This window comes from Streptopelia decaocto (genome assembly GCF_964273445.1).
Source record: "Streptopelia decaocto genome assembly, chromosome: 17".
NCBI classification, from domain to species: domain Eukaryota; kingdom Metazoa; phylum Chordata; class Aves; order Columbiformes; family Columbidae; genus Streptopelia; species Streptopelia decaocto.
This window is the reverse complement of record NC_138672.1, coordinates 3,017,841-3,034,171: the sequence shown is the minus strand read 5'-3', so window position 1 is coordinate 3,034,171 and position 16,331 is coordinate 3,017,841. Positions and strand designations below refer to the sequence as shown.

At 51.3% G+C, this 16,331-nt stretch overlaps 1 protein-coding gene across 4 annotated transcripts in view; it reads right to left on the bottom strand.

Annotated features, from left to right (window-relative positions):
* Positions 1 to 11,794, bottom strand: part of LOC309447431 (discoidin domain-containing receptor 2-like) — a 58,266-nt gene extending 46,472 nt beyond the window's left edge. The window contains exon 1 of one of the 4 annotated variants that reach the window (XM_082068016.1): positions 11,737 to 11,794. The gene's annotated coding sequence lies outside the window, so the exon portion shown is untranslated. Of the gene's footprint in view, positions 1 to 10,943; positions 11,019 to 11,388; positions 11,510 to 11,555; positions 11,572 to 11,736 lie in introns of those variants that run through there. The other 3 variants (XM_082068021.1, XM_082068017.1, XM_082068019.1) reach the window with 3 other exon arrangements.
* Positions 11,795 to 16,331: the final 4,537 nt, after the last annotated feature.

Below are 16,331 nucleotides of genomic sequence, written 5' to 3'. Positions count from 1 at the left end.
ACATGCCCCCCACCCCGTGCTGAGGAATCCTTTCCTGCTCTGAAAAGAGGTGATGAGTTCTCAAGAGGGCAAATACCCCCGCAGTACCCTGTCTCCTTTGCCCCTCAGCGGCTTCCTAAACCACGAGAACAAGCACAACCTCTGGGCCAGCCACACAATAAACACATCCTCATGTCCCAGCAGATGAAGTTTGCAGCTGAACCAAGCTGCTTGTTTCTGGGTGCATGGGCAGCTGCTCGGTGAAGCCCTGTCCTGCTGGGACATGGGAGCAGAGGCCTCAGCACCACTTTGCCATCACAGTTCCCTCACCCAGGGATGAGAATGGCTGGGGAGGTGGCAATGGAGGAGCGATGACAACTCCCCAGCCCCCAAAATCTCACTAGGAGCCTTAATACTATCAGGAAAGATCCAAACAGCAGCAGCCTCCTATTTGCCTTGTCTTTTAAACACAGTCTCAGCTGCTACACATGGGCTGGGGATGAGAATAGAGAGAAGGAAAAGTAGAACTTATACCCCCAGGTCAGAACAAGTGGAACAAGAACAATTTAGCTTTATTTGTTGTAATGACAAAGCCCCAGCAAACACGTCATCCAGCCGAGGAGCAAACTCCTGGCATAGAGCAGCACTCAGCAAGGACATGCTTGTAAACACCCTCCCTGGCCATCTTTGCTGATGTAATTGTGAGAAGGGGGCAGAGAAAACCATTATCTGCAAACAGACATCCCTCCCTGTCCCTGGACACCGGGACCTGCCCAAGCAGGACGTCTCCAGCCTCTCTGCCTTGCTCTTATCTACACAGTGAGCCAAGTATCCCCTGCTATCCCACAACAGCAAGTGCTGCAGATGAGAACTGTCGCAGCTCCAAGGAAAGCTCAACTCCCGTGAGCCAGGTAAGCCTCTGCTCTGGAATTCTGACATCTAATCCCTGGAAGCAGTTCATATGTTCAGCAGGCACAAGGCCGCTTTCAAAGCTGACCTTTTTCTTGAAGCACTAGATAGTATGTTATGTCCTGAGTGTTGTCCTTCACATGTTCCTCCCCCACCACTGCAGCAGGACAGCTCTTCCTGCCCCCCATCCCTGTAATGGGTTTGAAGCAAAGGAGCTGGCGTAAGGAGAGCTCCAGGAAGCAGAGCTGCACGGGTCCCAGGACTGCTGGGGACAAACCCTGCCACCCCACCTGCAGGGATACATCCCCACATCTGGTCTTCCCTCCCAGGCGTTTCCCAGTTCAACCTGTGTTGGCATATTTCACCTCAAAAACTACAAGCTGTGGGGACCTGAGAACACCAATGTCTGAGCATTAATTCCAAATCGAGCTCGGAGAAAAGCTTCCTTCACTGGAGATTTTATTCCAGGGACATGAAGAATATGAGCAGAAAGCCAAAGCAAACCATAAGCCCTGGCTATAAGCTTCAGCAACGAGAAACAGCATGTGGGAAGGGAGAGATTCATCACCAGCCACTTGCTTTTCCTAGCAAGGGACCTGGAACCAAGTGACCAACCAAACAGGCAGAGCTCAGCTTGTGGCAGTGACACCGTTACAGCTCCTCCACCTGCAAAGCACACAGACCTCCGCAAAAATAAGAACTGGTGGGAAAACAAGAGCTGCCAGCCCCCAGCTGACATCCCTGAAGGCCTGTACAGCTGCTGCAGGACCCTTCAGCCATCCGACCCCTGCCCTGACCTCTGCACCTTCGGCCCAAGCTGGCATGTAGAGAGCAGCTGACAACAGTAGGCACCGCATTCCTTTGATTCCTCAGCAAGGACGATCATCTTCAAATAACCAGGAGACTGCAGAAGCCCAAGCTCCCAGCCCTTTTTGCTGGGTCTGCTATGGAAACAAAAGGCAGGAAAGTGTTCTCAGGTACACAGTTCAGCCAGGCAGGACAGCAAAGGGCGCCTCGTATCCCACCCAAGGACACTGCTGCTCACTCCGCACCACCAGACGCACCCGACACAACGGCTGGTTTGCACTCTAACAGGAACACAACATCCATTTCCAGAGCAGATGACAGTGCCAGCGAGATGACAACCAGCCCACGGCAGCTCTCACTTTCAGCAACCGGTGAAGCACGCACATCGTTGCTGAATCTCCCTGTTAGATGAGGGGACACAGAGGGACACCTCTAGCAACGAGGTCCTGGCCAGGGAAGCCTCCACCTCCTCAGCAGCTCCTTGCATCTCAGCCATTTCCCTTCCAAGCAAGGCCTTCTGGCCCGAGCAAGCGTATGGGTGTTGCAATCCGCAGTTTTGTCTGAAGAAATCCAGCCCAGCTGCAGCAGCAGCCCCTGCTCTGGCCTAGGTGCCGTCCACGGACACCCACTGCGCCCAGAAGCCCTGGCATTCCTGAAGGCCAGTTTACTTCTCAGATGCAGAGAGCTGTTCTGCTCCCACTAACGCTCAGGATCACTATGTACACTCCGACAGGCACACTCATCTCATGACCTGGTGTTTTTCCCTGAAATAAAAGCAGCAAGCTCTGTGGAAAAGCCTCTCCTCCCGCTGCGAGGGGCTGAGGTTGGCAGATGAAAGGCAACTACATGTCTTGTGCACGTGTGGGCTGGCCAGCACCCATCCCACACTCGGCCTCGGGGCCAGGGATGCTCTGAGTGCTCGTCCTGCGCCTCCTGACCAGCCTGGCTCACATCTGGGCAAACACCACGGCTGATACCAGGGGGAAAACACCCGTGTGCTCACTCCAGCAACAGGACACGTCCTGCAAGGACTGCTTCACCTGTAATAGCCCGTGTAATCATGAGAAAACCACCTAACAGGATCCCTGCCCTTTCCTGCAGAAACAGCACCAGGGTCTGCTCATATTTCCCATACTAGCACGGAAAAGACAGGAGGATCCAGATCCATTACACTACTAGCCCTACTGGGACATTTCCTAAGAGTTCACTCAAATGTTTTTCAACCTGCAGGATGAGGTAATTCAAACCCAGATACATGACCCACACTATAAGGTGGTTCACTAGGTACGACTCTCAAGCAAAAGCAAATAAAAGTTGATCCGGTATGGTATGCTGCTCCATCCCCGGACGTTTGCAAGACTTGGCCAGACAAAGCCATGGCTGAGTCAATCACATGCTGGAGACAGTCCCACTTCAAGCAGGAGGTCAGGCTGAAGACGTCCAGATGTCCTTTCCAACCAGTATTTCCATCACTCCATGACAGCGAATGAGAGGAGGCACAGTAATGATTGCCAATGGTTTTATGAAAGACTCGCATTGAGTTTCTCTGAAGGGATCTTTCTAAATTATATTAAAAGCTTGGTTAACGAAGGTGTCGGCACTGACACACTCAGGGCTAATTCTGTACTGGCAGGGATACTGGAGTACCAGTATCCGTGACTTGATATATTGCACGGGTCTCAAACAGGGTCAGTACACCGCATCAGACTGTCCTCGCACAAATTCACACCCACCATACGAGATTTCTTTTTGGCGTTTAACTTCAGCTACACGTTCAAATACAAAAGCTTGCAATAATTCCAAGAATACAGGTTAAAAGCAAGACAGCCAATAGCTCTCAAGACATCAGAAGCAACTAGAAAAATCATTTCCCACTAGAAGTCTTCACTCTAGGGAGGTCTCAGAAGCACTGCTGCTATTTGGTGTCCTTCCAGTGCTGGGACGAGGCCAAAAAATGCCGCGGCAGAGACTGAACCACATCTGATTGCTGATGGTTCAGTCCTCAGGGAGAAGACAGCACATCTACACGAGGTGCTCTGTCTGGAGGGTGATGGGGACGCTGAGACCCCGAGAGAGGGTCAAGAGACACCAGAGAAAGTGCCATCAGGGCCGTTCCTCCTGTGTCTGCCCACAGTGCTGCCAGGATGGACCTATGGTATCTGCACATGGCACTGGCCAGCAAAGCTCATTTTCTCAGGATAAAGCCCCATCCAGGTTGTCTCGAAGCATGAGGGAAATGATAAGATTGCGGCTGGCTCAGTATGTAGATGGACAGCATCGTACTGATGGAAAGACAAAGAACACTTTGGGAAGTTGGGTTATTTAAATAATATCCATCGTAATCCAGACAAATGCAAAACACACACACACACTCAAAAACAAAGTCCATGGGATGAGCTGACAACATCGGGACACTTGTCCAGGGAAGCAGTGAAGGTGCTCACTGCTCGGCCAGCTCTGCTGGTCTGTTCTCTTCAGCAGCTCAATCACAGCGCGCATGGCCAACACCTCATCCCAAACAATAACATGGCACTGGAGGCCGCACGTGTTCTCACAAGCATCCCCAGCTCAGCTCCACTATAAAAGCAGAAATGAAAGATAAACATTCCTGGAAGATCATATTACCCAGCACGAATACATGACAGTTTGTCAGGAACAGTAGAAACAGCCCCAAGCTTAGAGAAAAACACTTATTGTAGGCTGATATTTTCACATTGGAGAATACTAGTCCTGCAGCTACTTCTGCTACAGGTTTGGTGGTGTTAGTTTTTTGTTTGTTTTTTACTTTTTGACAGGCAGAAACAAATGAGCACAAGCGAAATAACATGGCAGTACTACAGATGGACAACAAAACCTGACGCCTGGCTAGTTTAGCTCTCCCTAAGAGGGCAACACAAATCACTGATACCACTGCCAACTGATACACCCAACAAAAACATGCCCAGATTCTCATCCTTCAAGGAAAAAGAGCAGCTGCAAATGCAGTGTGCTCTGCAGGCTCTGTCTTTGCTTGCTCTTCATTATTGATGGGTGGGGCGTTTTTACACCTTAAATGCTATTCCCAGAGAAACTGAACTAAACTTCTCATTTTCACTGCATAAATTCATCTGGTTGGAAGAAAATACCCCACCCTATTCTTCTGGCCTCCAAACTACAGCTGGCAGACTCAGGATGTACAACAGTCCTGGGGAAGAAACACAACTGTTAACTTTGCTTGTCTGTCTCTCCTCCTGTCCTCTCACCCTCTCCTTCATCCCCCACGGCACATACGAGCTGATCATCTCCCCACCACCTCTTGACAAGAGCCGACTTGTTTTGGGTTCATCAGGACCTGCAGAGCTTTGCAGACAGATCTGGGCACAGCACCCAAGCATCAAGAAAGTGAAGTCAAATCAGGTCAGGAGAGCATCATCCATGCCGGGAGCCCTTCCAAGCAAACACCCAGAGAGCTGCTGCGCTAGGAGCGGACAGGCCCCAAATCCAGATTTTGGAACAACTCCACCCAGTTTAATTCCTTGCTCACACATTCTGCAAGCATTAGTTCTGAGTGGGCTGGTGTTTTAACAGCTCCAGCCCTGAAGCTTCACGGACAAAACAAGGTTTAGGCAGCACTCTTCAGGGCACAGGGATCGTCACCTCCCACGTGCACACGCTGCTCAACCCAACGGCCCCAGGATCATCAGCCAAACTGCGGGTGGACAGACGGCCCATGAACAGACCCAGCAGGATCCCATCCAGGAGCAGCGTGAAGAATGAAATGGTTGAGCTGCTATGAAAAACATACAACATCACTGCAATCCATCAGAGCGCCAAGTGTTTTACCAGTGCTTTCTTTCCAAGAAGGATTCTGGGATTATTAGCCAGTAAGGGCATGAAATCCAAGCAACTTATGTTCACAACTTACGTACGACGTTGAAAGTAGGCATTTTAACTTGCATTGTACTGCACACTCACAAGGATGCCAAACAAAGTTTGATGAGATGAGCCTGCAAATAGGTGTTTTCCACTTCCACGTGCTTGACTTTCCACCTCTATGAAGTACTTTTGTGAAGTTATGCATGGGAAAGAGCTTCTGATAAACTCCCATGGAGCAGACATGCTTAGGTGACATGAAAGAAAACCACCACCAAGTCTGTGCTCAGCTCTAAGATTTACTTTCAACTATTTGATGCAGAAAGCAAGCTCACAGGAGCACCTCACAGAACCGAGTGTCCTACAGACAGAACGCTGATGTGCAGTGGTAGAAGGTTTTAATGCATCTTGGTTTATACATTCTTGTCTTCAATTGTGTGATGTGTTTGGCAGATTTCAGGCTTGGGATTTGAAATTTTCCCTGCCCATTCTGACAATTTTTTTTAAAGAGAGATTGGGAACAAATGATTCCTTGGCTCCTGTTCCCATAATCAATATTAGTAAAATTTCGCCTACCACCACATCAAATCTATTTTTGCATAACTAATGCCTTCTTGATTTGGAAAAAGAAATACTTTTAGGCACAAAGAGGCCCTGGCATATCAGGAAAGTGCCTTTCCACCTTGCCTGTGAGAATGGGCCGTACTTCAAAGCTCCTGGCAACAAAACTTTTTTGCTTGCTCCCCTATGCTACAACACCATCCAATGTCACCTTAGAACAGCTTTGCTTAATTTTCAGCGTTCTTAAACAATGGCTGGGATTATTTTGGAAGAAGAGGTCTATCTATTAAGGACACCTTAACCCAATTGCCATAAAGAGAAATGGAGACCAGCAGCCCTTTAGAGAGAGGGCAGAGAGCGGTGGGATCCTCTGCAGCAGAACATCAGCATCAAGTCTTCCCTTCACAGAATGTTCTCATGCATTAACAGCAAAAATATCATCAATTCTACATAAATTCCTTTGCCGAAGCCAGCAGAAAAACGTCTGTGGAATTAAGGCAGATGAGAGACTTCCTTCGCTTGGGCTTATCCCAACACTGCGCGTACTGAAGAGAGAAACAGAGCTAAGGAAAGATGAAACACTTCCTTGCTGTCTCCTGTCGCTGTCCAAGCAACGGGACCCAGCACTTGAGAGCATCCCTGGATATTCTTTATACTCAGAAAGCTCTTGTTGGAACACAAAGCCGCCCTGAAGACGGATGCTTTGGCCGCCTCTCGTGTTTTGTATGTGCCATGAGGACCACGGGCATGTGACTCGTGTGTTAAAACTTTCTGGCTCACCAGTCGAAGTTCAGATTCTTTCCCTGCAAAACACACTGCATGATCTCATCTGCAAGCAATCAGCCTGAGAAATCAGCTTGTTAAAGGAAGCTTCTAGGAAAGGAGAGATTCTCTGGAGAATTTGGGGGGTCTATATGATTTTAACCAGTTTGTTAAGCCCCAGCTGCTCTTCTCCCCGTTGGGGTCACAAAACCAAGAAACCATTTCTCCTCCCACACAACTCCAGACAGCAGGACAGTTTGCCAACACCTAACTGGAGCGTCACATTTTCATCCTTTTAAAGTGTTCACATTTTCATGCAAACTCATTTTAAGCGGGCGTTGGAAGAGCACAAGAACAAACTCAGAGCTGCAAATTGAGCAGCATTCGAAACACAATCCATTAAACGTGTGATGGTGGTGACCTGAATGTTTTAAGACAGAATATTTTCTTCATTTCTGAATATATATTTCAACATTTCCCCACGATCATCACTTGGGTCCTAGACATGTACCCAGAGACGAATAACCAGGACAGCGGGTGCTCTGAAGAGAAGCAGGGGAACACACAAGCAGCTCCCTGGAAAGGCAGCTTTATGCTGAGATTGCTGAAGGAGATGGAATACAATTTTACCTAAATTTCTGGTGATGCTGCAGGAATATCCAGAAGCCCTATACTCCACCCCCACAAGGAAACATCCTTTCCTTCCCAGTGACACCCTTAGGGAAGCACAAGCACTGCTAAGAGCGCAGGAAATGAAGCGCAGAGTTTGATTCCCAGGTTACACACTCGGTTTATCTCTGCAGGCCCAGCTGCACCTTGTTCCTTTACAAGGAGCACTGTGGTGAGTACAACAAGCAGAGCAACTCTTATGCCCACAAACCCAGTCCCATTTGCATCCCCTGAGCTTGCAGAAAAAGGACCATCACCCCAAAGGGGAGGCAGGGAGGACCAGACGACAATCCTGCTTTTCTTCACTTTGTTCCACACAAGCTGTCGCACCGGGCATTAGCTGCATCTCCCAGGCAACCCTTTCTCAGCTGCCTCAGCTGGTCATTCAAGCGCTTTGAAAGACTCTCCTTAAAATTCTTGCATAGAAATCACTGTTCAGTGTTGAACAGTGCATACAGGAGGGGAAAAAAAAAAGACAGATAAAAGCTAGCCTGTCTCTAACAAAAGAGACGAGGAGGACTGAACCCTTGGCTCTTCCCAGCCATGGATTATTCCAAGTGAAGTGATTATTCACCACTTCCAGCACCTATTTGCAGTTCAGCTTCCAAGAGTAACTGTTATGAAACAAACAGAAGGAAGCAGAGATCAGAGTGGAAAAGCAACACACATTTATTACCATGAGCACAGAAGATCGAGTTAACTGCACTGGGTTCTCCTCAATTTGTCTCTTCACTAAAGCTACTTTAAAAAAATTATCTGCACCTCAACCCATGGCTCTTGAATTAATTGTGAGACTCACTGTGCAGGACTCTGCCTCGTACAACGCAGGATGACAGTCACGGTGCAGCTGTTTTGGTCAACAGTGGCACCTTCTAGTCCAAATGCGAGTCCAAACCTCAGAGGGACTTGAAATATTGCAGCTTTTTGCTGTGTCTTTACAAAGAAAGAAGAAAAACCACATAGCTCTGTTTGACTGCAAACATTCAGGCTAAACAAAATGTTATGAGAAGAGTCCCCAAGCTTTTCACTCCCTAGCCAAATTCCTAATTTTACTTGATTAAGAGCAGACACCCCCCAAAGATATGTCAGCTACTAGAATCAAGGTACAGGACAACTGCCCCCAAAGCCCTGGGAAGCACATCTCAGAAAATTCAAAGCATAAAGAGGAGACAATATTGAAAAGCTCAGCTGCTACCTCCTATGGTGCAGCTTCTCAACCAAATCATGAAGGGGAAAAAGAAAAAGGAGACTTTCCGGCTCAAGTTCCAACTCCTTTTTAAAAATCAGTTTATAACCACTAAAATAAACACAGTAAGAACAACTGTGCAGTAACTGGGAACCTGCAAAAACAGCTGCAGTTTAAGAGCAGCTCAGGCAATGTCTGGCAAACACCAGCAGATACAAACAGCCCAAGGGGATGGCACGACATCTGGGGCATGAAACAGTGAATTTCACCCATGGGCTCGTTGAGAAACTGCCTGAAGTTGATCCAGCCAGGGTGTGCCAGGCAGAAGCTGCTCTGGCTGTGCTGTTCACCACCGCGGTGGGCATTTGCTCCCTGTTAGATCTGCCCATTCCCAAATTCCTCCCTCCTCCCAGGTGCCCGGGGCTCTCCCATGCCCTGAACTGTCTCAGCCCTGTCGAGCACATCCCAAGCAGAGAACTCCAAGACACGGTTCTTGAACATTTCAACCATTTTGAAGTCCCTCTAGGACATCTTCAGAACAGCAACCACATCAGATGGTGCACAACTGCAGCAGCATCTCCAGAGAAAAATCACCCAGTCCTGCTGCCATTTCACCTTCCAACTCCAGCCGAGGTAACTCCCCAGCATTTGGACAAGCAGGAGAGTTTGTGCCTCTTTCTCCTCAATTACTTTTTAGAACTGGAAGACTCAAATCTCCACAGAGCTACCTCAAGCCTTGCTAGAAAGCCACATGCTTTGAACATCCTCCTTCGCTGCAAAGTTGACAGTTTTCAATTATACCCAGTTCCAGTTGTTCTTGGCTCTCCCTCCCTCACCACAGACCTGTGCTCTCCATGGCTGGGCTTGTCACTGTGCGCAAAAACCAAATTCAGGAAAGCGGCAACAAATAAAGTCTTCCTGGAGAGTGAACTGAATGAGAAAGGTGAAATCTGCTGGGACAGGTAAGGAGCCAGGTCTGGGGCAAGGGACAGGTCACCTGGGAACATCCAGGGCAGGAAAAGGACAGGGAGCCACCGGGTCTCGCAGGGACGGTTCCAGAAAGTTTAAGATGCTGCAATTCTCCAACCATAGCCTATAACCACCAGGTCACAGATCCCTCGCTAGCAGCAAAAGAAAAGCTCACACACCCACTCACAGCTGCCCAAGGGACAAGAACACACCTGGGTAATAGATTTAGGTCTTCTTAAAATACAATTACTTCCCTCAATTATACACCCGAGGCCAGAACCCACAGGCTGAGCAAGCCACGAGCAGCGTGGCAGCTAATTCACAAGGAGCTTCTCTTGATTCTGACAGCCCACATTACCCAGACTATCAGGCTAAATGGACATCGGAGCCTGTCTAATTTTATGGTCTACAGAGAGGAGGCAGGAACGGCTGATGGAAGAGCGGCGAGAACTCTGCCCACCCACACCACCACTCCTGGCTCCACAACAGAACTGCTGCTACTTTCTTTTTAATTATTTTTCTTTCACTGGAAGCAGTTGAAAAGAAAAAGAAGAGCTCAGCATTTTAAAGCAAAGTGTCTCAAAACGCTGGGTTACCTTTCAACCTCAAAAGACGAAAGACATAAGTGAAACAAAATCTCAGTCACTCCCTCAGAACATTTTTCCCTTTCTGCCTCCAGCAAAGCAACACACCTTGAGCTCCACTTTATCACCTTTTCTATCCTCATCTCCTTTGGCTTAAAAGATCCCACTGAAGAATTTGACATTAAATAGTCACAGATTCTCGTATTTTATCTTTTCCCACTTCCCCAGTGCTAATTAAAGAACACTTAGAATCCAGACCAGGCAAAGAAACAGCCAGCATGCCCAGCGCAAAAAGGAAGAAAGGGAAAAGCACCAGCAAACAAAAAAATGCAATACTGAGTATCAACCACAAAAAGCCACCAGGAAAGTTTAAAGGCAAAGTTTTCCCAGAGAGGGAAATCTTCAGAAAATAAGCTCTGCTACTCCAGATAAAAAAGCTCTTCTGCTTAAGGAAAAAGAATGGAAAGCTCTTTCATAAAGGGGAAAAACAAATAAACAAAAAAACCCAACCAAGTAAATCAACCAGCATGAGCGTCTAACTCTCAGCCTTGCGAGAAAAAAACGCATCTCGGGACCTGAGCGTAACTAACACTGCAATTAACACCGCAGCTACCACCGCAGCTACCACCGCCGCTCCGCACCACTGCAGCAGTTTACTCTCCTACCTCGCACAGCCCCAGCAGCTGCTGGTAGGGCCACAAAGAACCTGCCCGAGAGCTGATCCAGCTGCAGGAAAGAGAAAGCACCGCAGAAGGGCCGGCCCGGCCGGGTCCCCGCTCGGCCGAGCCCGCGGTGGCAGCCGGGGCTGACCCGGGGAGCGGGGACCCCCGCGCTGCGGCGGGAGCGGGGACCCCCGCGCTGCGGCGGGAGCGGGGCTGGGGCCGGCTCCGCACCACGGCCGGCAAAAAGGCCCAACAAAGAAAGTTAAACCCGGTCCGTGGTGCTGGCAGAGTTAATTAAAAAGTTCTCTCGCTGCGTGTTGAAACAGCGAAACGCCCGGAGTCGCGTTTCAAAAAGTTGACGGGATCTTGCACACACGAGTGACCCAAGTGCTGCGGCGGTAGGTGCGGCCAAGCACAAAGCGGGTGCCCCGGGCTTGTGGGGACTCACCGGCCCTGTCCCGCCTCCGCCGAGCGGCTCCTGCCCGGCCCGGGGGCGAGCGGCGCCTGGGCCCCAGGGACCCCGCCGAGCGCTGCTCCCCAACTCCCCTGGCCGGCCGAAAGCCCCGCGGGGTTTACCGAAAGGCGCCCCAGACCTGCCCCGAGCTCCTCCCGCACCTGCGCCGGCCGAGCGCAGGGCACAACCGCGGCGGCCCCGCCGCCCCCAGCCCCGCCGCGCCGCCGGCCGGGCCCGCGGGCACCCAGCGGGGCGGAGCGAGGCCGCCGCCCCGGGCAGCGCCTCCCCCGGTGGTGGCGGCGGTGGCGGGCGGGGTGGGGCCGAGCGAGTGGCCGCGCTTACCTGGGAGACCGAGCGGCGGCGGCGGGCGCGGGCGGGCGCGCTGCATCACGGCCCCCTTCCGGCCAACGGGCGGGCCAGGGCGGGGGCGGCCGCGCCGCTCTTAAAGCGACCGCTCTCCGGGGCGGCGGGGACGCTGGGAGCGGCGGTCCCGGCCGCGCCGCGGGGCCCGCCGGGCGGCGTCGCTATGGCAACGCGGCGCGGAGGGCGGGAGCGGCGGCCGGGCCGGGGCCGCCCTGGGGAGCGGGGGGGCGGCCTGTGCCAGCGCAGTGTCGTCCGTGTGCCTCAGTGCCCCGCCGTGGCACCGTGTGCTCCAGGGACCTGTCGTGTTCCTTTGTCCCCCCATGTGCCCTCCCGTGTCCCCTGTGTGCCTCAGGGCCCCGCCATGTCCCCGTGTGCTCAGGCCTGAGTCATGTTCCATTGTCCCCCAGGTTCCTCCAGGCTGAGCCGTGTCCCTGTGTGTGTCACCACCCCACCGTGTCCCTAGGGCTCTGCCATGGCCACATGTGCTTCAGGGCTGAGATGTGTCCCCCGTGTGCCCCACAACCAGTTGACTCCACATGCATCAGAGCCGTGCTGTCCCCAATGTCCCCAGGTCAACGTCATGGCCCTGCCACATCCCCAGGTTATCACATGTACCTCAGGTCCCTGCCATGTCCCCCTGTTCCCCTGTGTACCTCAGATCGCTGCCATGTTCCTGGGCCACCACTGCACACCCCATGCTTCCCAGTTGATGCCACCTACCAGAGGTGCCCACCATGTCCCCAAGGGTCCCATCACCACCATGGCGCCAGCGGGTCTCTCCCCACCATCCCCGGCACCCTCCCAAAGCCAGGTACATCCTGTGTCACCACAACGTCACTCAGCCTTGTTGGGCCCCCAGCCAGCGTGTGCTGGTAATGGCCTCTGAGGACACATGGAGCCTCCATTACAGTGGCCTCTCTCACACATGCCTCATTTTAACGAACTTGACATAATTTCAGCTAGTTTTTAGGGTGATGTCAAAGAAGATCGGCCCTTCCCTGGGGCTGTCCAGACACAGGGCCCCAAACAAGCCAAAGTGAAGTCAAATGGGAAACTCTAATGACCAGGAGTAAGGAGTGGAAGGAAAACACTGGTTACCAGGGAAAGGTGTGCTCAGAGTCACCAGGTGAAAATGTAGCCAAAACATTAGACTAGCGACCAGCTGCACAGAGCTACACAGTCTCTGGGTGTAGAGTAGATGGACCTTTTGAAGGTATTGTTTAAGAACAAAGAATGGTGAAGATCATTGCTTTGCTCCAGGAAGCAGAAATGTTGCGTTAGAGTAATCCCATGTTTCTTAAAATCAAACATTCTGTCTCCTATTTTCACTATTTCTCTTATTTTCAATACAAAATATATTCACTCATATTTTGCAGTGTGAGCGAACACAAATAAGTTCTCAATTTCATGTCTTTGACCTCTGTTGAGCGGCTCTTTGATGCTGCGAGGCAAGGGGAGATACAGACTGATATGTTTGCACTAGATTGCTTATTGAGTTCTTCTTATTTGCCCTGATTTTTTTCTTCTAAGTCTTATTTAGAGTAATGTTTTCAAGCTCCCCTTTTTCAGACATCCACTTGTGCAGTGGAGTAGCACAGCGTGTAACATCTAGGTGAGGCAGCGCAACAAAATATCTTCGTAATATTTTCTCCATTACGCTCCTGAGACACCATCAGTCCAACTCGGAGGGAGCCAGAGGGTGAATAATGCGCCTAATGAAAGCAGCTGTGTTTACCATTCCCATGGCACGCCTCCGCAGGGAGCAGCGTCCCTGCCCCTCGCGTCGCTGCCTCAAAAAGCAGCCACTGAGCAGCTCTGTGATCTGGATGAGCATGGGATGGGGGGTCAAAAGGCTGTTCACATTACAGGATCGGGGAAATGTGGAAAGAGGTTCCCCTTGAGGAGCATCTTTGGAGCGCTGCATGTCACAGTGCGGCTTGTCCCATAGGACACAGCTAGAGTACTAAACTAAGCAGCTCCCGGGGACACCGCTGGGTACAGGAATGTGATTATGTGGAACGACAAAACTGCCACAACAATCCCAGGCTGGGGTTTGGGGTTGAGCATCCATCACGCTCCCCAGGGACCATTCCCAGGCTGGGAACATGGTGGGGATGTCCAAGGGGTGCTCCCAGTACACGTCTTGCTGTTGGCCAAGAGGTTTAACCGGCAGGGCCGAGTCCTGGAGCAGAGGACTCTGTGAACAGCAGCAGGGCTGGGGGACTCGGGGGCAGCGGGATTAGCGGGTGAGATGGCCCAAGGAGGTTTGGATAAGAGGTTGGAGGGATGGGTGGTATGAGGAAAGATATGGGGCTGTAGCATGAACATGGAAGGCTCTGGAGTGGGCAGAGCAGGGAACGGGGAGCTCTGGGAGAGGAAGGAGTGAGACACATGCACAGGGCACAGGGACTTCGGGTGGGGGTGGAGGCCTCTGGGGCAGTGGAGCTGGGGTGCAAGGGGCTCCCCCTGCAGAAAAGGCAGCGACTGGCAGGAGCCTCAAACCCCGTGCAGGGCTGGAAATGCAAGTGCAGGGCTGGGTCCTGGCGTGTCCCAGCTGTGGAGCCTGTCTGGATATGCTGCTCTGCTGAATGCAGTGTAGCGCAGACATATCATCCCTCTGGGGCACCGCAGGGCTCCCAAAGCCATCTTGCCTCGTCCCCTGTGAGCTCAGCTGGAGCTGGTGCATGTACCTGTGAACTGCCCTGGTGATGCACAGGCCTGGGAGTAGCTGGTCCTGGCCACGTTACCTCTGCCAAAAGCAAGTGTGGCAGCAGACAGGAACCTAACAGGTAGGAACAGAGACTGACCACGACGTGAAACACTAGACTTCATGCAGCAGACTGACTGTAATGGTTCTTTTTGTATTTAGCTCATTCAAGGCAGCAGGTCTGAAATGAATTTTCAGTGGTTGCACTAATTTAAGCTGCCAGAGTCTGGCTTGGATGCTGCTTGATGGTGGCCTCTGTCACATCTGCATTACCATATACCTCAGCTCGCTGTCCCACACCGTATGGAACACTAAAATTACTCACCTGTAAGACTTGGTTGGTTTTTATTTATATTTTTAATATATTGAAGGCATCCCCGTGTACATTTTGCTGTGTTATGCCCCAGCACATTCGTTTGTTTTGACAGATTTTATTTTCCCACCGCATCAGCTCTCTGCAAGGTACTGACAGCATCCTCAGCAATTTCTTGTACATGCGCCATATGTGGGTGTCTGAGCCGCTGCAGGCAGCTGTTCTGGTCCTGCTTAGGTTGTCTCTGCTGCCCTCTCCTGATGCCATCGGGATATGCTGGTCTTCGGGAAAGTCCTCGAACACCAGGTTTACCATCAACTCTGAAAGATTTCAACACCACCACCACCATTGTTGAAAGATCTTTTTTATTTTCAATTATCTTTCCCATTCCAGAATTTTACATAACTCCACGTTCAGCTATTCCTTGTGGCTGCACGTCTTCCCCTGCCTACACGAGGGATGCAGAGCTCCTCTGAAGGGCTCATCCTACACCACCGCCCACAGAACTCGTAGCTAAATTCTGTCAGTGACTCAGCTTTTTCAGCTGCATTTTTTTCCGAGATAAGCAGGTCTCTGTAACTGCCGTGGGCTGCAGCTCCCTGCTCTTCTCTGTTGTGGCCTGCAGTGCCGCACTTGGCTTTTCCACACCTCTTCTGCAATCACTGCACGTGTGATCCAGCTTCTGCCCATCCCTGGGTCATGTACGGCTGCTCTAGGTCATTATGAAATGTTTGAGTTCTGCTCTTATCAGGGCCTGAGGACCTAATTGCTGTTGCCATTAGCAGACCTGCTTTCTTACACATATTGCTCAATGAACAGCTGTACAAGGCACACTATGGGCAGCATGGAGGAAATCTGAATTAAGTCGCAGGCAACAGTAAGAGGTTGGCCAGGGAGGTGGTGAAATCTCCATGCTTGGAGATTTTAAAAGGTGGGCTGGACACAGCCCTGAGCAATTCGGCAAAAGTTGGAAGTTGTTCTGCAGAGTGGAAAGCTGGACTGGAGACCTGAGGGGCAAAGCTGGGGGCTGCAAAGGCCTTTTGGGACTGACCCTCATGGAGAGGAGCCCTGATACCTGAGATACATGAGGCTGGAGCATGGGCCATGGCTTGGAGAAGGCTTTCCAGGCCTTTCCACAGGCCTGGGCTTCCAGGCACCATCTTCACAGGGTGCTGAGCTGGGGAAATCCCAGGCAGCCTGACTCAGACGTTCGGCCTAAACCAGCCGAATCCCAGCCTCAGGGGCTCGGTGTTAAACAGCCCAGGAAATTCAATAAGCTCAAAATATCATCCACTGAAAATCCTGGGCTCTGCATTTCCAGCAAGGAGCTGTGAGTGAGTCTTTGCAATAAGCCCCACGGCTGGACAAGGAGCAAAAGCAGGTCCAGAGCCAGATTTCTTTATTCCTAACCCAGACAGCCTTCTGGTGTCTGGGAGGCCCCACTCCAGGCTGTGCCTTCCCGTGGAGCCCCCAGACACCACCACACTCACTCTCTTCAAAACCACCTACAAACACGCTGCCTTGGACCAGTGGCTAATGCTGTATTTCATGCCC